Genomic DNA, 24,314 nt, shown 5'->3' on the forward strand with positions numbered 1-24,314 from the left:
CACCCTGGCCTGAATCCATAGAGTTTCATGCTCTTTAATTAGTGAAATGAAGCAACTGCTGATCGAGGCTTCAAAGAGCTGCCTCCTTCATCCCTCCTTTTAAGAGTAAATGTGCCTACAGAAGCTGCTTTATTCCCTTAAATCGAGGTGACATTCTTCAACTCCAATCTCAAAAAATAAAAATAATAATTTTAAAAAACCTGCAAATGTCCTAAGACTATGCTCAGAAGATACAATCCCAATGTGTATAACACTGCTATGGTATAAATAGACATACCATACAATCACTGACTATCATGGCTTGTCATCAGAATCTACCAGAGAGCTTGTTTGGTACAGATTCTGTGTCCCACACCCAAATACTGGCATTCAGGACACCTAGTGTATGCCTCAGGACTCTGTCCTTCCAAAAAATGCCTCCAGCTGATTCTGATGCTCAACTAAGTTTGGAAACCAATACTTCTGTTTTTCTTCCTTACAGGCATGTGGCTTTTTTCTTCTATGCCACTGAGTTGTAGCACTCTTGAAATCTGCCATCTCTACCCCTTGCTCCATTCACTGTCATCTTACTTTATAAAACCACAAATAATAATAGCAATGGCTAGGAATAATAATGTCAAGAGGAGAGACACTTAACTCTCACAAAATCTCTGTACTGTGAGAGTATTATTCTCTCCATTTTATAGATAAGGAAACTGAGAGTTAAGGAACTTGTCCAGGATCACATAGCTAGTAAGAGGTGGAGTCAGCAATGAAAACCAAGTATCTTAAGCCCAGAGTTCCCTTCACTTCATAACTTTTTGTTAGCCAAGTCAGTGGAGACGTCCAGTGAGGCTGGGGAAAGAGCAGGGACTGGGGACTAAAGCAGAGTGAATCTAGAGAAGTGGTTCTCAACCTTGGATAATTTTGCCCCCCAGGGAACATTTGACAATGTCTGGAAACATTTAAGTTGTCAAAATTGGGTAAGAAGCTGCATCTGGGTCAGGGGATGCTACTGGCATCTAGTGGATAAAGGGCAGAGATGCTACTAAACATCTCACAGTGCACAAAACAGCACCACCATTACCACCACACCCCGCAACATACACACTCCAAAATACTATCTGGCCCAAAATGTCGAGAGTGCTAAGGTTGAGAAAGTTTAACCTACAGTGTTGGAAATTGACTGAAAATGAGGAAATAAGTTTATTTTAGCTATAAAGAGAGAATGGGGTAAAAAATAGAGCAAGGGAGGAATGCCAGAGACCAGGCACCACAATGTCCAGGCCCTGCCCAAAGAGGTCTCAGATAAATCATGAAGGTTTTTTGCTTAATAGCCCTAAAAGCAATGCTCCATTTCTCCCCTTGCCTGGAACTTTTGAAAGGGGACTTTTGAACCCAGTTCCCATCACAGTTCTAGAAACACTGCCCAGAATAGTCTGGGTAAGAGTAATTTGCTCTCAGAAACAGAGAAGACTCAGCAGAGAGGGACATGGAGAGAAAGGTAGAGAAACAGAGACATAGGCTGTATGCAGACAGCGCAAGCATCAGAATATGCACAGGAAATAGCCAAAGAGATTCCACTTGGATAGTCACAAAATAAATAATGTAATTGGGAAAAATTAATCTAAAAAACAAATGTTTCTGAGGTAAGAGGAAGCTGAAGAACATCAGGGCCAAGAGATATTTGACCAATGAGCCAACAGTTGGCCTTAAGCTGTGGTCAGTTGCAGAGTTTATTTTGGGGCTGCTTGGACAGTCCCAAGGTCTAACTGGGGCACAAGAGAGATCTGACCTTCTATCCAGGGAACTAGTCATTAGGAAAAAATACTCAGAGCTGGGTAGATTGGGAAGCCTAGAGAAGATCTTGAAATATGATCTTAGGCCGGGTGCAGTGGCTCATGTCTGTAATCCCAGCACTTTGGGAGGCCAAGGCGGGCAGATCACCTGAGGTCAGGAGTTCGAGACCAGCCTGGCTAACATGGTGAAACCCCGTTTCTACTAAAAATACAAAAAAATTAGGCAGGCATGGTGGCCCGTGCCTGTAATCCCAGCTACTTGGGAGGCTGAAGCAGGAGAATCGCTTGAACCCGGGATGCCAAGGTTGCAGTGAGCCGAGATCGCACCATTGAACTCCAGCTTGGGCAACAAGAGCGAAGCTCTGTCTCAAAAAAATAAAGAAATATGATCCTGGAGAATCAGCCAGTGACTGAAGAAGCCAGATAAAAGAAACTAAATCTGGACTGGAGAAAACCTGAGTACAGAAAAGATAGCAGCCTGCAGCTATTTTGACTGTGTAGACACAGCTAAAGAGAATTGAGCTGGCTGGATAGGGTTGGGGGTACAGGGATCATGGGCAAGAGGGTACTGAATTATGAAGGGGACAAAGAATCAAAAAGGGAATCTAGGATATTAAAGACTATCTCCACCTGCATTTCAAATGTGTTTGGACTGGCCCTGAGTGCCAAAAACTCCTCTTTCTTGGTCTCTGGAGATGGCAAGACCCAGCTAATGACAATATTTGTATCAGACCTTACCACCCAAACTTTCTTTACCCAGACTTGTCTCTGGAATATAGTCAGCTCTAAGGGTAATATGGTGCTCTGAGGTCCTTTCCAGGTAAGGTGGGCAGAGAAGGTTTCATAAAAGTTAATTGGCTGACTTCATTTATTAAACAAATATTTACCAAGACCCAAAGTGTGTAGAAGATTGTGATAAGAAACATTAGCAATACAAAGAAAATACTGGACATTGTCCCTGTCCTCTAAATTAGTATAGCATACTTCAAGAAGCCTATCAACAGAGCCATACAATGTTCATTGGATCACCGATAAAGGCAGTGTGCAAAGAAGACCAAGGGTGCCTAAACAGTCAGTCAATGGGGTTCAGAAAGGTCACTGAGACCTAACGTCCAGAGATACTTCTTAGAGACGCTGGGCTTTGAAGTATAGGTGAAATTCAACAAGGCTGAAAGAAAAAAAGGAAGTTCTATCCAGGAGAAGAGAATAATCAAGAGCATAGTTTGCATGTAAAAAGATCTCATTAAGGAACAGGAGTGTAAGGACCATTCTTGATGCCCCTCAGATCATTCCACATGGGTGAATAGGTTACTTAACCATTTCTGCCTATACATAAGGTCAGCTTTCAAACACCTCTTTACTAGATTCAATAAAAGCCTTTTCTGTCTGCCCCCTGGCTTGGCCCTGGATTTACTTTGACATCCTTTCCACAAAGATCCAACAGTCTGGCTCCTCAGGATGGCTTTCTGATGGGTGGATTATGTTCCATCACCCACAATCTGGGGTTACTAAATGAATAAGTATCCATCTAGCCATGTTATGTCAGGATACCTAGAAAGGCCTGAGTGATTTAATTTCAATAAACATCATATAAAGATGAGTCCCAGGCCTTCTGCCTGGGATATGTTGAGAGATATAAACCCGAAAAGGAGTTGTAGCCATATCTGAGAGCTAGCTTGGGGCCACCAATAGGAAGGGAGAAGAAAACCCAATGCCCCTTTCTAAATCTGTCTGATATTTGCAGCCACCAGGTTGCAGGAGCTGGTTTTGCTTGTTTTCACTGGAAGCACAATGAAAGGACACTAACTACTTAAAGGAAGGTAGTATTTGGTATCTGAAAAACATCTTACTCTCAATGGAAAATCCTCCCATTATACATTAAATATAGCCAACACTGTAGGACAAGAGATACTGTAATGGAAAACAGGAGTAGACCAATTGTCTCTCCTACCACAGCCTGCAACCTCCCTCAGTAATGACCTGTCTGGCTCCATTCTTAGGTATTCCTCTGTGCCACACAGCTAATAGATACTTTGTTCATTCAACCATTCATTCAATTATTCCTTCAACAATTCTTTACTAAGCACCAGCTATGAACCAGGCACTGGGTATCAGGTCCCAGGAATTCAATCAAACGAAATAATCCTAGTCCCTGTCCTCCTGAGGCTCACATTCTAGTGGAGGAGGCAGACATTTTTTAATTGCACAAATAAACATATACTTATAACCTGTGATCAATGCCATGAAAGAAAAAACCAAAGTACAGTAGATTCTCATTATTCGCAGCAACTACGCTCCATAAAGTTATCACAAACACTAAATTAGCGAATCCTGAATCACTGTTCCTGGGGAAATACAGTGTTAAGTTTCTGCAAGCCTCTAGTCACAAATTTTTACCAACCAACCCATACGTAACCTTGTTTTGTGTGTGTTTCTGTTTAAAGACACTTTAATATATATTGTTGATTCATTAACATTGAACTCACAGCCAGCAGCACTATAACTCATGCATGAATGAAGCTGCTTGTCTAACATATGTAGTTTCTCCATAAGGCACATCACAGCCTTGTTGTGCTTAGAAACCATAGACAGCACTTCAGCACTATGCTTGAGGGCGATTTTAAACAAGGAAATCACCAATAAAAAGCACATGGCACTAAATAGACCACAAGAAGGACTCTTGTTTAGAGTATGAGAACTGAAACAAAGCAGAGCATCACCTCCTTCAGCTTCAGCTGGGACATGTCTGAGACAATTCAAAATTTTCACTGCTCTGGTGTCACAATCTTAAGCACCTAGTAGAGGCAATGCCAGCTTATTTAATCAGTAGATTTTTATAAATTTGGGAAGAACATACCTAAGTAGAATAAAAATGTACACTCATATTTAACACTGATAAATCAAAAAAACATAGCTATTTTCATTGAAACAAAGATACTGAACTACTCTCATCTGCCAGATTTACCTAATTTATATGAACTTGAATTTTTTAAACATTTGAGTTAATTTCTATAAGAATACTTTTAAAGAACATTTAACGTATTCAATACAATATCATTTCCTTAATTTCTGGGAATTGTAGGAACATTCAATTTATACAGCAATTATTTATCTCTAAACTAATCCAAATAAAGCTCCTATAAGAGATTTTAAAATCTAATTTGGTAATACCATCCAAAGGTGGGTAAACATCCCACACTCACACAATAAAAGGTAAAGTTCTTTCTGAATGGTGTATAAGCATACAAATGGATAGCTTGTAGTTTTAATTCTAAACTTTCAGCCAAGGGTCAAATGTAAACATAGAATTACAAACTCATTTATCCATATCAAAGCGCTGTTCTCTTCCTGATGGTCATGGAATTTTTTTTTTTTTTTTTTTTTTTTTTTTAGATGAAGTCTCGCTCTGTCACCCAAGGCTAGAATACAGTGGTACTATCTCGGCTCACTGCAACCTCCGACTCTTGGGTTCAAGCGATTCTTCTGCCTCAGTCTCTCATGTAGCTGGGACTACAGGCATGTGCCACCACGCCCAGCTAATTTTTGCATTTTTAGTAGAGACAGAGTTTCGCCATGTTGGCCAGGCTAGTCTCAAACTCCTGACCTCAAGTGATCCTCCCGCCTCAGCCTCCCAAAGTGCTACAGGCATGAGCCACCGTGCCCAGCAGATCATGGAATTCTTAATTGAGTTAAGCTCAAAAGAGATAAATTGATTGATAAACCAGATACTGTCATCTTTCACCCAACAGAGACAAGGTCTCTATAAACCTTGTCTCTGTTGGGAGAGACAGAGATCACTGAATGGTCAGATTATGAAACCAAAACAAGCCAGCACCAGGAATCAAGCAAGTATTCAAAAAGAATCAAAATCAAATCTTTATGGATCTACCAATAAACAAGAGCCCAAACCACAGGATCAAGAACTGGACTCACCATTGGGTCTCCAGATCACTAGTCAGGAGAGGAGCAGAAAGGGCTCTGACAGATCTTGTTACCTGGGTGATGTGATCTGAAGATGAAGTTCAATTCCATCTAAGTCATGGCACCAAAACTGTGAAGAATAAAATGCAACAGACAATCAAGGAGATGATTTTATTTGAGCTATTGTAATAGGGAGAATGTTCATTAAGATGGAGAAAACTTAGGGTGGATCTTATCTGAGTCACTGATAAAGGGTGGAGGTGGGTTTTGCCTTGCCATTTATGAAGGTGGGATGGTCCTTTGCAGTTAGCTTCTTGGAACACAAAAGCATCACAAAACAGTAGGGGGTTTTCTTGACTGTTGCTACTTTTCCAAGAGCACAGAGCTCAAAATAAAGCTCAATCTCGTCAGGCCAAACCATGCAGCACCTTATTGACCACGGTAAGGCTGTTTGCTCTTTATCCTAAGAACAATGGGAAGTCATTGAGAGTTTAAGGAGGACTATGGCATGGTCACTTGGCCTGAGACAGCCTGGCTCGATCCTCCTACTAACTTAGCTCACTGCCTTCAGTGCTTCCTGGCTGGGTCTTCACAGGCTGCTGAATTTCAGGCTCCCTCATTGCTGTTATGTCTCTGCCTCTTCTCAGGCTGCCCAGTGGGGACCCCGGGCTTCCTCTCTCAGGCTTCCTGCTTTTTTCAGCCCCTGCTACTCAGCTGGCCTCCCATCCCTTACAGCAAAATCTCCCCCTAGGGCCTATGCCACCATGATGAGTGTTGAAAGTCCAGGGATCACAAAGTGGCCTACCGGAGGCAGACAGATAGTCTAAACAAGGAAAGCGTGCAGGGTATAATACAACAGGCAATGGTGAGGGACTGTGGCAAGCCAGAGAGTACAGATCCTGCCCCAGTGTGGCAGCCACTGCTCAGCATAACTAATTGTTGCCAAGCAGGCAACTTATCCAGTGTTATCTCATCTTACCATTTTCAAATTTCGGGATTTTTAAATGTAGGCAACCAAGTCAAAATGTTTTAAAATATTGTTCAGGTCACATAGGGTGTGAGTGCTGAATTTAGCCTACAGATTCTCATTTGGCAACTTCTACTTTCATCCTAAAGAGATCCTCGACCTCTCAGCCTGCTCTCCACCCCACCTCAGGTGCCAGCAGTGCTCAGGAAGTCATCAATCAATCACCTCTTGCCCCATGAGCAACACTGGTACCTACAATGTTCTCTGAATTCTCTGAAAAATTCTCTGAATGAGCAAACCGGTCTCATTCAGAGAATAGGCCCGTCTAGTCTATTGCAGAGAAAGAGTACAATTCTAATACACATGAGTGGAGGCTTCATCAGCTACCTGTCAGGGACTGGAATACAGGGGAACCTGGTGGCAGAGGCTGCCACTGAAGGCACAAAGGTTGGGAAACAAGACATTTTCTAACTGAAGGGAGGTGAGGTTCAATTCTTTCCCTCTTTTACCCTTCCTCTGGAGATGTGGGCAAGAGGCAGAGGAATAGAAATGGCAGGCAAGCCCCATGGTAATCTACCAGCCACAAGACCACCAGCCTCTAGCAAGTTCAGATCCACTGGTCCAACGTCTCTTAGGTCACTTTCCCAAAATTTATCCGAGGACCCCACATTCTGTTGGGAGGACACTGAGACCAGAATGGCATTCTATCATGCCTTGGGTTTTTCAGGCCTCAACACAATCAAGAACAATGTTCTGAGAAGCTTAGGCGGTGGCTTTATACATAAGGCAGTAAGAAAGAACAATTTATTTTAATAACCAACTCCTACACCAGACAATTCAGAAAAGAGCCACGGGACAAAGTCACAGAGCATGAATACAGGGCATGCATGCTTAAAATACACACTCATGCCCACAGACCACGCAGGCATTCCCCTCACTTCCCACCCCCACCTCTGCCCACACCTGCAAACTCAAACCAGCCTCAGCCAGTAAACCCTTCACCTTCCCCTCCTCATTCTCAACACACGCAAAATCCTTGGCATTGATATTTCAGGCACAAAACTTATTTCTGTTCAACATTAATAGCACCAGAGGAACTTTTAATCGGGAATTACAACTCTTTCCAAAGGAGTTTAACACTGGACCCCAGCAAAGGCCCCAGGCTATTCTGTGAGCATGTGAAAAGCCTCAGGAGCTGCTTAGGAGGATTAACAGAAATAATCTTTCCAGGCTAATGGCTTTTCAGGGCCCCAGGTTTGATCTCCAAGCCTGGAACAGAGCTCATCAGGCCCTGACTCAGGAAGGAAGCAGGTAAATTTCTACAGACTGCTTCCTCATGCTATTGGATCTCTTGCAAGACAGAACCCCCCAACGTGGTCCTAGAGGCCTCAGGCACTTCCTGCATGCAAACACACTGTGTGTGCTGCATGACAAGCCTAATGTGGACAAAAAGTAGGTGGCCCCCTACCAGGGCAGTTTGAGAAATGGCTTAAGAGATTCCCTAACAACAACAACAAAAACAAAAACCCAGCTCTCCCCTGCCCAAGCACCTGGAATCCACCATTACTCATTCCTCCTAAAGCTCAAAAACTCCCTGTTGAAATGTAAACATATCGTCCAATTAACACCCATTAACACATTAGCATGGATTCCTTTTCCAGATTGGCTGATAAAATAGCCTACAGAACAGAAAGCAGAGTCCTAAAGGGATGGTAAATAGGTTTAGGTAAAGGTCAGCAAGGCTGTGGGGTGGGGGTGGGGGTTGAGGGGGGTCCGGGGTGGAGGGGAAGAGGCCTGAAAGGCAATAACATTGATTCTTTTACTGGTTGCAAAGTGCTTGAGCCTCACAGTAACACTGGCGAGTCATCAGAGAAGGGTTTCTTGTCTCCCTCTTACAGCGCCTAAAGAGGTTAATTGCTGAGCTCAATAGCATATCAGTTCATCATTTGAATTGAGTATTACAAACATTACCTGAACATCTGCTCCACTCAGGTAATATGTTCTTTGTCCAGAATACAGAGATGGTCAAAACATTGTCCCCACTCTCAAAAAGCTTAGTCTACTCTAGGTGACAGTCACAGGTAGTAAGAACAAAAGGCAAATATCATGATAAAGGAAATAGTCGGCACCGTGAGAACATAGAGAAGGGACACCTGACTCAAATCAGGAGGTGGAGGTACGGTGAAGTCACGGAACTTTTTCTGCAAGAACTAACACCTGAACCCAGATATTCTCATGTCAGACCTCGTATTCTTTCCGTACTCCTGATGATAAACTTCATGATGCCTTGACAATTTGTTTCTCTCGGTACATGGATAAGTTACACCATGCTGTAAGATAACAGAACATCTTTCCCAAATTCTAAGTCAGGTCCTTACAGCTTTGGCTGTTAGATCAGCCAATTCCAGGCCCATCCTTATAATCAGGGTCTCTATGGGCCAATGGGAAAGGGAGAAGACAGGAGAAGTCCGGAATATGGTGGAAATTCAAGTTCTCCCTCATTGAAAGCCAATTATTTGTTCCTCATTGGGGTGACCTAATTAAAAATAAAGATATTAAGTATTTACTATGTGTCAGACATTGTGCTAAGCTTTTTGTAGACATTATCTCATTTCGTTCTGCAACAGCCTGATGCAATAGGTAACACCTCCAATTTACAGATTGGGAAATGGAGAGTTCAAGAGACAACAAAACTTGGCAAAGACTGGGATTCTAACCCAAGCCTTTGCACTGTGCTCCACTGCAGTATTGTCTCTGAATTGCTGTGAGCATCCCTTCCCCTGCCTCCCAGCTACTCATTCCATCCATTCACTCATCCAGTGTTTGTTAAGCACCTACTACATTTAAGGTACTATGCTTGAATAGTAGAGATTCTAAGACATGTAGGCCAAGGAATTTACCTTCCAGAAGTTTACAGAACATAAACATGCTGAATTTTAGAATTGAGGAGTCACTACCCAACCCCTTCATCCTACATATGAGAAAACAGAAGCCCAGAGAGGACAAGTGAGCCTCCCAAAGTCACATACCTGGTTAGTGGTTGACCCAGGGTGAAAGCGGCTCTCCCTAAATTGCTGGTTCTCGAACTTTGTGTATTTTAAAGAAAATGCAGATTTCAGAGCCCCACCCTAGATAACACATTCTGAAACTGTGGACATTGCGCCTGGGACTCTGTATTTAAATGAGAGCTGCTTCATGATCCTTGGATTACACAAGGAGAAACTATTTTCCTGTGTCCTGCTATGTCATCTGTACCACTAAATGGACACAACCAAACTCATTTTTTTTTTTTTTTTTTTTTTGAGACACCCAGGCCAGAGTCCAGTGGCGCCGTCTCAGCTCACTGCAACTTCCGCCTCCTGGGTTCAAGCGATTCTCCCACCTCAGCCTCCCTAGTAGCTGGGACAACAGGCTCATGCCACCACACCCGGCTATTTTTTGTATTTTTTGATAGAGATGAGGTTTCACCATGATGGCCAGGCTGGTCTCAAACTCCTGACCTCAAGTTATCTGCCCGCCTCGGCCTCCCAAAGTGCTGAGATTACAGGTATGAGCCACTGCACCCGGCCACAACCCCATTTTTATCTTGAGGTGAGACAGAAGAGCTAGACCTCATCAGAAGCACAAAAGTATTGTGGACACAATCAATCTGGAGAGAAAAGACAAATGCAAGGGAAAAAATTGGAAAGGACTATAAGACAGTGAAAAAAGAAATAGCAAAATATGTAGCAAAGCTAGTCAAGGCTATAGCAGTCAGAGAAAGAAAAGCTCTCTGTCAGTTGAGGTAATCAGGGAGGCCTTTCTGGAGGGGGTGGGATTTAAATCCAGCATTGTAGGACAAGAAGGATTCAGTGGACAGGGAAGAGCACATTCCAGAGAGGAAAAATACTTTGAGCAAAGGTACAAAGTGAGGACATGTAGGTTGTATTCAGGAGACAGAGCAGAGAAGAGGCCTACCCAATTCTGCCAGATTTAGGGGATAGACTGGGGGACCAAAATGCGGTCAGCCCCTGCTTCGTGAATCACACACAGCATGGGACAGGGAGATGGGAGAGATAATGAACAACAAAACAAACCAAATGACAATTTGAGATGGTGTTAGGTGCTATGAAGACAATAACCAGAGTGAAGTGATATGGTTGGAGGTGGGAGAAGCTATCTAACTAGAGACAGTCTCTTAGGAGATGCCATTTTTGCCACAACCCAAATGATGGTACATGCAGGAAAGCGGTAGAGAAAATGACAGGAAGATGGTTGCTGAGACCATAACTGGGGACTCTCCACCTTGGCTTATCTGCTTTCATCGAAGCCCAGGTAAAAGATATGTAGGGCAGCAATGAGCCTGTTTTCTGATTTGGTCAAGATAGAATGGGGTCCAGAAAAGAGCAAAGTGCATTTCTTGGTCACTAGGTAAGATGAGGTTGGGGACCTAGGCTGACAGAGTGGGCTACATTCTGAAGGCACACTTTGCCCCAGTGTTCAGGTCTCTCACTGAGCCCGAGTCTTAATGACTCTTCCCGCTCCTGCCAGATACCTAGCAGTTCCCCAGCTGGTTCAGCCTCTGTCAACTTTGTAGGAACTCAAGGCCCTGAAGCCAAGGCCTGACCCACAGAAACTGTCCAAGGCCCATGGGATCCACCTGAAATGGCCCACACACACAAGCAGACATCTTTCTCCTTTTGTAAGGTCAGAGTCGGTTGCTCTAGAGCCAGAACCTGAGGCCCACGCTGGGGGAATGGTTCCTCAAACTTCAGTCAATCTTCCTTTTACTCCTCCCTCCTTACCTTTCTCCACAATCACAGACCCCCTGCTGCTGTAGCCATGACCTTTGTCTACAACTGGTCCATGGAAAAATTGACAGGTTGGTGATTTGTCTTTGGTGCCCCTATATCCTTTCTGTGGCCTCTCCCTCCCTGGTCAGATGTCCAGGACCCTTGTGGTCTCTCCTTTCACCCAATCTCCTTCTCTCAGGAAACAATATTAATGGCCTATTAATATTAAGATCAAAGGAACTAATGAAGTTTAAGCAGCATTTGCATTTTGACAGGATGCTCTTAGTACATAAATATGGAAGATGTTTAAAAATTAGAGACTTAACATCTATTCCTGAAGTGGTGTTAGAAAGACAGTTGCTTATTCTGGCTATATGGGGTTAAACTCTGGTTCCTTAAGGCAGAAGCTAAAAGAAAGACAATGTAAGGGCAAGAAAGAGCCAAGACACAGATTTGTCATAACTGCAGGATGAGTTTATTTGTTTTTAACCATAATAATGATTAATATTATGGCAACACCCTGCATTGCGGGTATAAAAACACAATCCTCTCCCAAAATATGACTCAGCCTCTGTACTCACAGATATCACTGAAATTCCTTGGAAGGCAGCTGCAGGCCCTTGCAGAGGCTCCCATTCTTGCTACTTTCACAGTTGAACAAGACAAAGTGGACTCATAACCCTGCTGCTAGGTGCCCAGTCATAAGGGAAGGAGGATTGGGCCCACAGATCCCCACCCAGTATAGCCAGCTGTACATCCTATGCAGACCAACAGTTTCCCCACGCCCAACTACCACTCGGGAAATGGGCTGCTTCTGGGCCAGATTCCCTGTTTAACAGCAATTCAAACACTTCATCCTGAACCTTTGAATGGAAGGGATCGGGAAAGTTCACAGGCATAAGTATTTGCCTTTATCCACAAAATGCCTATACTTCCAGAACCTTACTCCTGCCCTCTTCTTACTTGAGGAGTCTTTGTGATTATATCTTTTACACTAAGAAGTGAAAAAATAACTCAATTCCTCTACTGGGACCATATTCTTGGGTGTGGCTTTTCGGTTAACTAACTGATGCCTGGGACGAACAGAGGTAAGAAGTGGGGTTGGCAAGGGCTAGGAAGATCTCAGAAGGCCAAGTATTCTAATTAACATCACTTTTGAGTGCCAGCTCCAAAAGTTTTCCCTTACTTTTATCATACTTATTGAAAAAGAAGCTAAGGCCCCAAAGAGGACAGGAACTTGCCCAAGGTCACATCAAAAGTATATAGTAGAGCTTAGGAACATGAGCCAGGTCGTCCACCTCCAGCCAAGTGCTCCATCCAAAAAGATGTGTGATTCTCCCCAGTGACTCAGGGAAAAACACAGAGAAACAGGGTTATCAGAGGAGAGAGTTGCAGTTCATGTGCTTTTATTCAGCCCTACTAAAATGAACAGGAAGGAGAGACACACAAACAGGTCCTGAATAGATGTGAGAATTGCAAAACAGGAGGGGCAGCAAGATGATGGTTTCCTCTGTTTTCAAAGATACTGCTCCAGCAGTGGGCCGCTCCATCTTCCCAGATGTTCTCCACTATCCTGGAGGAGGGAAGGGAAGGAGAGGAAGAAGTGGGAGAGAAAAAGTGAGGAAAATATTTGGAAGAAAAAAAAAAAAAGATGGCTGAGTGAATGTCTGAAAAAGAACGTGCCATCCCAGGATGCTTTGTGGCCATAAGTTACAGTACAAGTTGGTTCCCTCTCTTCTCTCTCCCTCCGACCCCGGCTTTCTGCCCTGTCTCAGACACACACACACACACACACACACACAGACACACACACACACAGTCTCTCTCTGTCTCAGTCTCTCTTGGGCCTACCCTTCTTTTCTCCCCAGGTACCTGGCCCAGGTTCTGGAGTCTCTGGACTTCAACTGTTTTGAAGGAATTGCTGGGCCAGCCCAGTCTATATGCTGTTTGACCTGTATATTTTGCAGATGTTAGTTCCCTCTGCCATTCCCCAGGGGGCTTAAGCAGCTAGTTTGGCAGAAAAATATCTATTCCAAATGGTCTCATTATATTCAAAGAGGAAAATGTCACATTTCCTGCCCCCACCATCCACCACTGGCCTCTTCTCAATGTCTCCTAGACTGGGCTAAGACTATGTCTACACCTCTGCTACTCAACTCCCATCTCCCACGTCCTGTCTTTAACCCAGAGCAGTGGTCTTCGCTGGCCCCAAAGGAGAAGGAGGCCTGAGCCAACAAGAAAACTGTTGAAGCAAGGTGAGAGCCACTCTCCAGAACCCAGCTAACACCTCATCATCCAGAGGTCACTTCTCTGGCAATCTCACACATCTGGAACAAAACTGAGAATAAAGAAGTAAGAAGGGAAAAATAAGGGGGAGTGGTCCTCCAGGAAGTCAAAAAGATGTCAGCACACATACAATAAAGTTTGCCAGCTTTACTCATAAAAGAATCTTCCTCAGAGCCAATTTCTTTTTTTCAGACTAAATCCTTACAAGTGTGTTTATTGTTTCTGTAGCCACAGAAAATGAGAAACAGCAAATTATGAGGAGACAGAAATACTGATAACAGCAGAAGTGACAGTTGAATACAGACGTAGACAGCGAATCAATGTCCTGAGATTTTGTCTTTTTAATAATACAGCAAATTTGCCAGGCATGGTTGCATGCACCTGTAGTCTCAGCTACTCAGGAGGCTAAGGTGGAAAGATTGCTTGAGTTCAGGGGGCAGAGGTTGCAGTGAGCCAAGATCGTGCTACTGTACTCCAACCTGGGTGACTGAGTGAGACCCTGTCTCAATAATAATAATAATAATAATAATACAGCAAGACTGACTCCTGTTGTCAAACATGGAGCAACTTGCTAAGCGATGAGAAAGTTGGCAAATATCATTGGCCAATCTTGTCTACCTATCTGCGTTAGCACATTGTTAGCTGCCTGACCACTTGATGGGTTACGATGGTGACGGCTAAGCTAAGCCTCCTTCCTAAAAACAAAAAACCTCCTTAAGCCCAGGCGAGGTAAACCCAGCCCTCTTGTCAGAAGTGGCTGAGTATGGCCACCTGTGCATCATAACTAACCAGCCCAGAGGTGGCAGGGGACGACAGGGAAAAGCAGTCAGCCTCCAGAGGAGGAGCTTAACAAGAGCTAGGCCAGGAACCAGGGCCCCAATCAAATAGATCTTAGTTCAAGCAGAGAGAAGACACTCAGGCAGGTGAACTGGGTCATGCAGTGGGGAAAAGAAAAGGGCTGCAACTTGAGGGCTGCAAGGCACCTGAGTCTTTCTTGTGGCTCACTCCTGTCACCAGTGGACTGAAGCAGCTGAATTGTCTCATACCTCGTTTAGGATTGGCTCAGAGTGGGAAAAGGGAAAGGTTGAGGAAGGCAGGGGATTGCAGTCCTCTTGAACAAAAGAACAATTCTACCTCCAGGGTTATCCTTTATGGGTCAGGAATTCACCCTGATTCCTTAGCCTCTCTGAAGATATTTGTGCTCACTTTTTATAAACAGCTTTATTGAAATATACTTTACATGCCACACAATTCACCCATTTACAAGTGTAGAATTCAGTATTTTTTAGTATACATATAGGGTTCTGCAATCATCACGACAATCACTTATTTTTAATTTAAAAAAAAAATTTTTTGAGACAGTCTCACTCTGTCGCCCAGACTGGAGTGCAGTGGCACTATCTCGGCTCACTGCAACCTCTGCCTCCCAGGTTCAAAGGACTCTCCTGCCTCAGCCTCCTGAGTAGCTGGGACAACAGGCGTGCTCCACCATGCCCAGCTAATGTTTTCGCATTTTCAGTAGAGACAGGGTTTCACCATGTTGGTCAGGCTGGTCTGGAACTCCTCACCTCAAGTGATCCACCCGCCTGGGCCTCCCAAAGTGCTGGGATTACAGGCGTGAGCCACCGCGCCGAGCCTAAAATGTTTATTTTGAAATCTTATTTGATAACCTGTAAGAAATAATGCAGAGAGATCTCTTGTTACTTTAGTTTCTCCCAATGGTAACATCTTGCAAAACTGTGGTATACTATCACAACCAGGATATTGATATAACTCATCCATCTTGTAACAAATTATCCAGTTTTACTCATACTTATTTGTGTGCACGTGTGTGTGTGCATGTGTGTTTCACGTGTTTCATTCTATGCTATTTCATCATCTGTGTAGGTTCATGTATCCACCACTACAGTAAAGATGCTGAAAAGTTTTGTCACCACAGGGATCCTTTATGTTGCCCTATTATAATATATATTAAATATATATATTAAATATAACCACACCTGCCTCACTTCTCTTCTCTTCCCTAATCCCTGGCAACCACTAATCTGTTCTCTGTCTTTGTAATTTTGTCATTTCAAGAATGTCATAGAAGTGGAATCACACATCATAGCAACCTTTGGGGACTGGCTGTTTTCCCTCAGCATGATTCCCTTGAGGGTCATCCAAGTTGTTACATGTTTCAGTAGTTTGCTCCTTTTTGTCTTGCACCCACTTTTAATTTAGGGAAATTTGCCAGTGACTTAATACATTGATTGAGGGGGCCTGTAGGAGGCATTGCAGCACACTGAAGGAACTGCAGAAGCAGAGGCCGCAGGTCTCACTCAGTAGAGCACTTCCAGCCTTAAAGACGGCCTGGAGTCTTGAATTGCACTGAAGCACGTGGCTCCTTCTTTTAGTTGAAAAGTGCACAGCTTAGTTCTTGAGCAATCAGTTGCCAGCAGTTGTCACCACAGGACATCTGGCATTTGGGGGACTCCACCCGTATCAGACACCACTCTCTAGAGGAGAAGCCTCAGAGGTGAGAAATCATTAATCCTAGCAGAGCCCAACCATCGAGTGTTTAGCATTCCAGAAACTGTCCACAGACTGAGCAACAATTGCCTTTGGGGAAAGAAAAACCATGGCAGAAGCCAAGGAGCCTTAGGAAAGCCAGAGGCTCTTGCTTGATTTTTAGACTAGAGTTATCTTGAGGAAGCTATACTCCAGTAGTCTTGGTGGTACTGATTTCACATTTCTCTTTTTTCACTCATATTGAAAACCTAAAGATTTTCTGCTTCTTCAGTATCTATTGATCTCCTGATCATCAGAATGAGGTACCTGTTTTGATGTCTGTAATTTACTTTAAAATACTGAAGCAGAGCAGGCCGAGCGCGGTGGCTCACGCCTATAATCCCAGCACTCTGGGAGGCCCAGGCGGGTGGATCACGAGGTCAGGAGATCGAGATCGAGACCATCCAGGCTAACACGGTGAAACCCCGTCTCTACTAAAAATACAAAAAAAAAAAAAAAATTAGCCAGGCGTGGTGGTGGGCGCCTGTAGTCCCAGCTACTCAGGAGGCTGAGGCAGGAGAATGGCGTGAACCCGGGAGGCGGAGCTTGCAGTGAACCGAGATTGGCCACTGCACTCCAGCCTGGGTGACAGAGCGAGACTCCATCTCAAAAAAAAAAAAAAAAAAAAAAAAAAAAAAAAAAAAAAAAACCTGAAGCAGAGACAGTGTGATATTCCACATGATTAGTTTAAATATACACTCTATGAGTAGTCAGTTACCTTGATCAAGACTTCTAGGTCGGGTGTGGTGGTATGCACCTGTAGTCCCAGTTACTAGAAAGAATGAGGCAGGAGGATCACTTGAGCCCATGAGTTCAAGTCTATAGTGAGCTATGATCACACCACTGCACTCACAGAACGAGACCCTATCTCTTAAAAAAAAAAAAAAAAAAAAAAAAAAAAAAAAAAAAACCTCTCACTCCAAAACCACACCCCAGAGATGGCTGGCTATAACTATTTGCTATTAATGCTGGAGGCTATGATAATGAGCATAATAAATGTTAGAAATAAGCTTTCATTGTGAGAACCATGGCTTGTTAATTTATGCAATGGTTGTTAAAATGGGTTCTCATTGGTGAGGTTAATGGTATTCAAACTATGTAGTCAGACTAGAATATTTTAGCTTGAACAGGGTATAAAAATCTAATAGCTCCTACCTTTAGGGATGGCACTCTCAACCTAATCCCTAAAAGGTTCTGAGTCCTACTGCTGTATCCAGATAATTTTCAGTCCCTTGACCTTAATAAGTGGTTAACTGAATCTGTGGCTGGAATATTATCACATTTTCCTCAGGTAAGCCTTTCATGCAAGAAAAAAAAAAAAAAAACCCTGAGATCTGAAACATCATTGAGCTTCTACAACAGGTTTTATAAGCTGTTTTGTGCCTTCTTGCTAATAAATGTTTACATGTGTGGCAGATTTTGGTCTGACATTTGCTTTTATTCAAAACTGGCAGCAAGGTTGTGGGAAGGTAGCTAACCCCCTTGCTTTCCTCCAATTATTAGTGACTACTGAGACCTACCCATTAAACTTAATAGTTGTACATAACCAAATCAGTTTAGGTCAGTTCACCACAGGACCTTAAGAATGCAAAGAAAGAGCTCTAATGTTAGAATCTCCATAAATCTCTGAAAAATCCCAAGAGCCACAAAAATACTGAAGGGAAAACATTCAATTCAGTAGCAAACAGCTGTCTTTGTTATGTAGACAAACAAGATATCTGGATGTCAGACAAGGAGATCTACAACTTGTGGATCTGTAGAATCCACATTGGGAAGGACTTTTCTATGGCATAATCTCTCAAGGCAGATCTTGAAAAAAGTTACGTCTCAAATCCTTGAAATCATGGAGTATTGATAAGCCTTTCACTGTCTTAGTTAACCCACACATCTTTAAAAATTTAAAATCTCTGGACAATGATTAATAGGAAAAAAATTCTCTCTGTATATTTAAGAGCCAGGCATGTTACACACATCTCTTTCAATTATTAAATTAAAAAGTCCTTCAAGGAAAGTAAAGCTCAGAGAAGTTACCTGACTCATCCAGGGTTCCATGGCCTATAAGTGACACAGCTGGGGTTCAAGTTCTATGTCTTAGTCCGTTCCTGCTGCTATCACAAAATACCACAAACTGGGTAATTTATAAGATATGAAACTTATTTCTCAATCTTGGAAGCTGAGAATTCCAAGATCAAGGTGCCACCAGGTTCAATGTCTAGTGAGGGCCCAGCGTCTGCTTCCAAAATGGTGCCTTGAATGCTGTGTTCTCACATGGTGTAGGGCAAGAGGACCCTAGGGTGTTTCCTTCAACCTCTTTTATCAGGTCGCTAGTCCCATTCATGAGGGCTCTGCCTTCAAGACTTGATTACCTCCTAAATACCTCACCTCTCACTACTACCACATTAGTGAATATGTTTCAACATATGACTTCTAGGGGACATAGACCATAGGACCCCATTTCTCTGACTCTTTTTGCTCCATGCCATCCTGCTTCTCATCCTTTGAAAAGATAATGAGTGGATAGAAGGGGAAAAGTTAGGCAAGGGCAGAGCAGCATTCACAAAACATTCCTCTATTGCAAAGTAACTCTAACCTACCTCATTCCACTCCTCAAAAACTTTGCTATCATGAGCAACTATGGGAATGAAAAAGAATCAAAAGACCCAATAATGTCAAACCACAGGGTCCCTGGCATACATAACACTGTGTATTACTATCTCACTGTGAAACCTTCAGACTACATATGTAGGCCATATAGCTTACATATCATATACAGTAGTACCTCTCTTACCTGCAAGGATGTGTTCTAAGATCCCCAGTGTATGCCTGAAACCTCAGATAGTACCGAACCTGAATGCTATCAATAGGAGCACGTTTCTGTTGTCTTCCACAAATTTAATGCTTTTTGCTTCCTAACTAAGCACTTATCATACACTGTAGCTGTAACTTTCGCAGTTTGAGGCATGATAGCAAAACTAGCACAAATTTATTCTTCCTTCTTTACAATTTGGATAGAAGATTCATTCTTACTATAGATCTTAGAACACCACCATATGATTTTTTCTTTCCTTATTTTTTTTAAATTTATTTATTTTTGAGACAGAGTCTCACTCTGTCACCAGGCTGGAGTGCAGTGGCGTGATCTCAGCTCACTGCCACCTCCGACTCCCTGGTTCAAACGATTCTTCTGACTCAGGCTCCCGAGTAGCTGGGATTACAGACACACGCCATCACACCCAGCTAATTTTTGTATTTTTACTCGAGATGGGATTTCATCATGTTAGCCAGGATGGTCTCCATCTCCTGACCTCATGATCCGCCCGCCTCAGCCTCCCAACGTGCTGGAATTACAGGCATGAGCCACCGCGCCCGGCCTCTTTCCTTATTAAGTTGAGAACTTTCACCTTTTCATTTAAAGGAAGCGGTTTACAGGTTCTCTTTGGCATATCCAAACTGCCAGCATCACTACTCTTGTGCTTTGGGGTCATTATTAATTAAAGTAAAAATAACTTCTTGGGGGTGGGAAGGTGTAGGGATGTTTAATGGGTACAAAATAAAATATAAAGAATGAATAAGACAGCATTTGATAGCACAACAGGGTGACTATAGTTGATAATAATTTAATTGTATATGTTTAAATAAAAGAGTATAACTGAGTTGTTTTGTAACACAAAGGCTAAATGCATGAGGGGTTGTATACCCCATTTTCCATGATGTGATAATTTCACATTGCATGCCTGTATCAAAACATCTCATGTACCTCATAAATATATACACTTACTATGTATCCATAAAAATTAAAATAAGAAATTTTAGTAAAAGAGTAACCTGAACATGAGCACTGCAATACTGCAAGAGTCAATCTGATAACTGAGATGGCTACTAAGTGACATAGACAAGGTGAATACACTGGACAAAGAGATGATTCACATCCCAGGCAGGATGCAGTAGGACAGCATGAGATTTCATCGTGCTCCCCCAAAAGGCATACAATTTCAAACTTGTGAATTATTTGTTTCTGGAATTTTTCTTTTTTTCTTTCTTTTTTTTTTTTTTTTTTTTACTAGAGGTTCCTAGTTTACTTTAGGGTTTACTTTTGGTGTTGTACTCCATGGGTTTAAAGAAATGTATAATGACATGTATCCACTATTATAGTATTATACGGAGTAGCTTTACTGCCCCCAAAATAACCCATGCTCCACCCCTTCACCTCCACCCCTCAGCCCCTGGCAGCCCCTGATCTTTTCACTGTCTCCATAATCTTGTCTTTTCCAGAATGTCATCTAGTTGGAATCATACAGCATATAACCTTTTCAGATTGGCTCCCTTCACTTAGTAATATGCATTTAAGTTTCTTCCATGTCTTTTCATGGCTTAGTAACTCATTTCTTTCTTGTGCTGAATGATATTCTATTGTCTGCATGCACCACAGTTTCTTTATTTGTTTGTTCTTTTACTTATCAGTTTATATGCTGAAGGACACATCTTGGTTACTTCCAAGCTTTGGCAATTATGAATGAAGCTAATAAACATCTATGTGCAGATTTATGTGTGATTATAACTTTTCAGCTCCTTTGGGTGGAAACCAAGAAGCTCGATTACTGAATCATATGGTAAGATTATGCTTCGTTTTTTTAGAAACTGCCAAATTGTATTACAAAGTGTCCGAAATTTAGCATTCCCACCAGCAGCGAATGAGAGTTCCTGTTCCTCCACATCTTTGCCAGCATTTCTTGTCATTAGTGTTCTGGGTTTTGGCCCTTTGTTTCTGGAATTTTTCATTTAACATTGTGAACCATGGTTAACCACGAGTAACTAAAACCATGGAAAATAAAACCTTGGATAAGGGGGAAACTACTGTATTTCACATATTATTACATTTTAGTTTCACAGTCACCTAAGAGATAGCTCCAATTATTTTTTCAGTTTTACAGCCAAAGAGGCAGAATTGGAGAGGATTAAATGACTTGCCCAATGTCACATGGCCACTTTATATCATTATAAAAAAGGGAGTAAAACCCAGATTTGTGTGATTCCACATCCAGTACTTATCACCTCTTTACCTGATATTTCATACCTTCTATGAATTCACTCTTGTACTCCAAGAGAGCCTAAGATCCACTAGTTATGGTGTGTATCTAATTCCAAGACTGTCAGGTTCTTGGATGGCCAAGCCCGAAACCCTCGCTGGAGGGCAAGTCATCCTGCCCCATCAAGCAGCCAGCTGGCCCCAGTTATGGTTTAGAAGGCTGAGCAACTCTTGCTTGGATTTTCTTTCTCTCTTTCTATTTTTTTTCCATGTTGAGGTCAGTAGGTTAAGCACCCTCTGCTTTGGAAATCTTCAAGGTACTTGAAAAGACAAAGCTTTTTATATCTGCAGAAAAGGAGACCCCTGTCACGTTAAGAGAAACCATGAGTGCTGGTCCCACCCCTCAGGCATCTGGGTCTTGCTTGCCTCCCCTAGCTCTCAGCTGTTCCTCCCCTGCTCCCTCAACCATCCCCTAAATTCACACTTGGTTCAGGAGAAAGTCATGGTTTTACAAATAGCTTCATGGTCATTGCTTTGAATTACCACAATCCCGTGGGTAAAGTATGAGATTACAAAATTTAACTTTAAAAACAGTTACTTTATGGCCAGCCAAGTCATGATACTGTCATCTCATCTCACATCATGGTGACCTCATCCTCCACTGTGGGCCTGAGATGCTAATCAAGAAAGGCCTAGACTTGGGGAGGTCCAGACAGTTAAGAGTCAGTGATGCCAACATCCGGAAAGCACAGTTTTGTCCTTCCTTCAACTGAGGGAACTGAGGAAGCATGTGTTGCTGAACTCTGCTGCAGAGATTTTGGGTGGTAGTATGGCTATGCAAGCTTGTCTGAGTGGCATTGTAACCATCCGACTGGTTCTTTCTGCTCACTGCACAAACAAAACCAATTTACGGCATTGCAGTAGAAAAAGAGTTTAATTGACACGAGGCCAGCCACACCCTGTGGAAGACAGAGTTATTACTGAAATCAATCTCCTTGAAGGCTCACAGGTTAGAGGTTTTTTTCAAAGGTACTTAGGAGGAAAGGATGGGGGTGGCTAGACAATGGATGGTTGCTGCTGATTTGGCTGGGAGGTGCAATCATAGGGGCGTGGAAAATGATCCTCCTATGTGCTGAATAGATTCTTGGTGGGGCCATGGGAGCAGTTGGCAGAGGATCCAGATGAAGCCTGGTATCATACACAGAAAAAAACCTGAAAAGATATGTCAAAATGCCAATATTAGGTTCTACAATAGTGATGTCATCTGCAGGAGTAATTGGGGAAGTTGCATATCTTGTGACCTTCAGAATAATGGCTGGCAATCGTTTATGTCTACACCTTAACAGAATTTAGGCTTCATCCTCCTCCTAGCCTGGTGATCTTTGATTAGTTTGACAAAGCTGGTTGATTTTGGGAGAGGGCTATTATCATTGAAACTAGAAGTTAAATATCTCTCAAAGTTAGCTTGGTAGCTTGAAGGTTAAAAGAAAGAGGGGCATTGGCTAGATCAGATCTCCCCTCTGCCATTATTTTCTCACTGATACAATTTTTGCAAAAGTGGTTTCAGTACTGTGATGATTTTCCAGTTCCATGTCCTATCTAGGGCCATCTAACTCCCACTTATAGGTTTGTTCCCCAATCTCTACCAAACCCAGATTCTGGGATTCATCCTGCCCTGAATCAGTGAAAAGCATAACTCCATCCATACCTCACCAGCTGAGGCTCAAGCAAGTGGCTTCTGGCCCTGCTCTGATCTCAAAATTGCAATCCAGGAACTGGGCTCTTGTCCCTTCCCTTGTGTACAGGTACCGGCCTTGTACTCAATTCCTGTGACGGGGCTTCTGTTTTATTCCCTCAATATCTGAGGTCCTGTAGTTCCCTAGGTACCCAAATTATTCCAGCATGGGAAAGGGTGTGTGGGGAGAAGGGGGCTTCCTGGCCAATCCTTTCAATCCCTACCCAACCTGGATCCTCTCCAGCAATTGGATTCCTTCAAATAAATATACACATTTAAATTTTAAATGTTATCAGTTGGCTCCCTGGTAGGACAGATGAATAAATAAGCATTCATCCATTTCTGCCTATTTTCTCTCCTGTCTCTTCCTTATTTCTGTTAGTCATATTAATAATTTTATTTTATCTGGATTTTTAACAAATTGGTAATGTGTCCCTGCTACTTGCAGCCGGTTCTTCTTGATGCTAGATCCCTACCTAGACCCTTGTGTATAGCCTGCTACCAAACTCCCTGGGTGCTGTCTGTCTCCCTGTAGGGGCATCTATCTCTTGCCTGCTGCCAGGCCTCCTTGTCCCTGACTGTTGGGCCTAAAAACTACTCTTCTCTGGGCCTGTTGCTGAAACCTCCTCTTGCCACCAACTCTGTCCCCCTTGGGTGTGCCTCTCTCCCTAGATTCTACTCTAAGGAGTTTCTGGAATGACCATCCCCAGCTGCCAAGGGACACAATGGCACCCTTAGCCAACCCTGTTGCCAATATTTTATTTTATTTTATTTTATTTTGAGACGGAGTCTCGCTCTGTCGCCCAGGCTGGAGTGCAGTGGCACGATATCGGCTCACTGCAAGCTCCACCTCCAGGGTTCACGCCATTCTCCCGCCTCAGCCTCCGAGTAGCTGGGACTACAGGCGCCCGCCACCTCGCCCGGCTAGTTTTTTGTATTTTTAGTAGAGACGGGGTTTCATCATGTTAGCCAGGATGGTCTCGATCTCCTGACCTCGTGATCCACCCGCCTCGGCCTCCCAAAGTGCTGGGATTACAGGCTTGAGCCACCGCGCCCGGCCAATATTTTTAAATAATACGGAGAAAATTCTTTTTTGTTCCAGTTTTAACTGAGACAACATTAGAGTTTTTGTTTGTTTGTTTGTTTGTTTGTTTGAGACCAAGTCTCACTGGGTTGCCCAGGCTGGAGTGCAGTGGCACAAACTTGGCTCACTGTAACCTCCAACTCCTGGGTTCAAGCAATTCTCCTGCCTCGGCCTACTGAGTAGCTGGGACTACAG

The 24,314-nt window shown here is 43.1% G+C and overlaps 1 long non-coding RNA gene across 1 annotated transcript in view; it reads right to left on the reverse strand.

Moving 5' to 3' along the window:
• Positions 1-24,314, reverse strand: part of LOC114674886 (uncharacterized) — a 298,888-nt gene that overhangs the window by 264,904 nt on the left and 9,670 nt on the right. The window contains exon 2 of the long non-coding RNA XR_013413144.1: positions 5,712-5,829. This is a non-coding gene — a long non-coding RNA (uncharacterized LOC114674886). The remainder of the gene's footprint in view (positions 1-5,711; positions 5,830-24,314) is intronic.

This window comes from Macaca mulatta, chromosome X (genome assembly GCF_049350105.2).
Source record: "Macaca mulatta isolate MMU2019108-1 chromosome X, T2T-MMU8v2.0, whole genome shotgun sequence".
NCBI lineage: Eukaryota > Metazoa > Chordata > Mammalia > Primates > Cercopithecidae > Macaca > Macaca mulatta.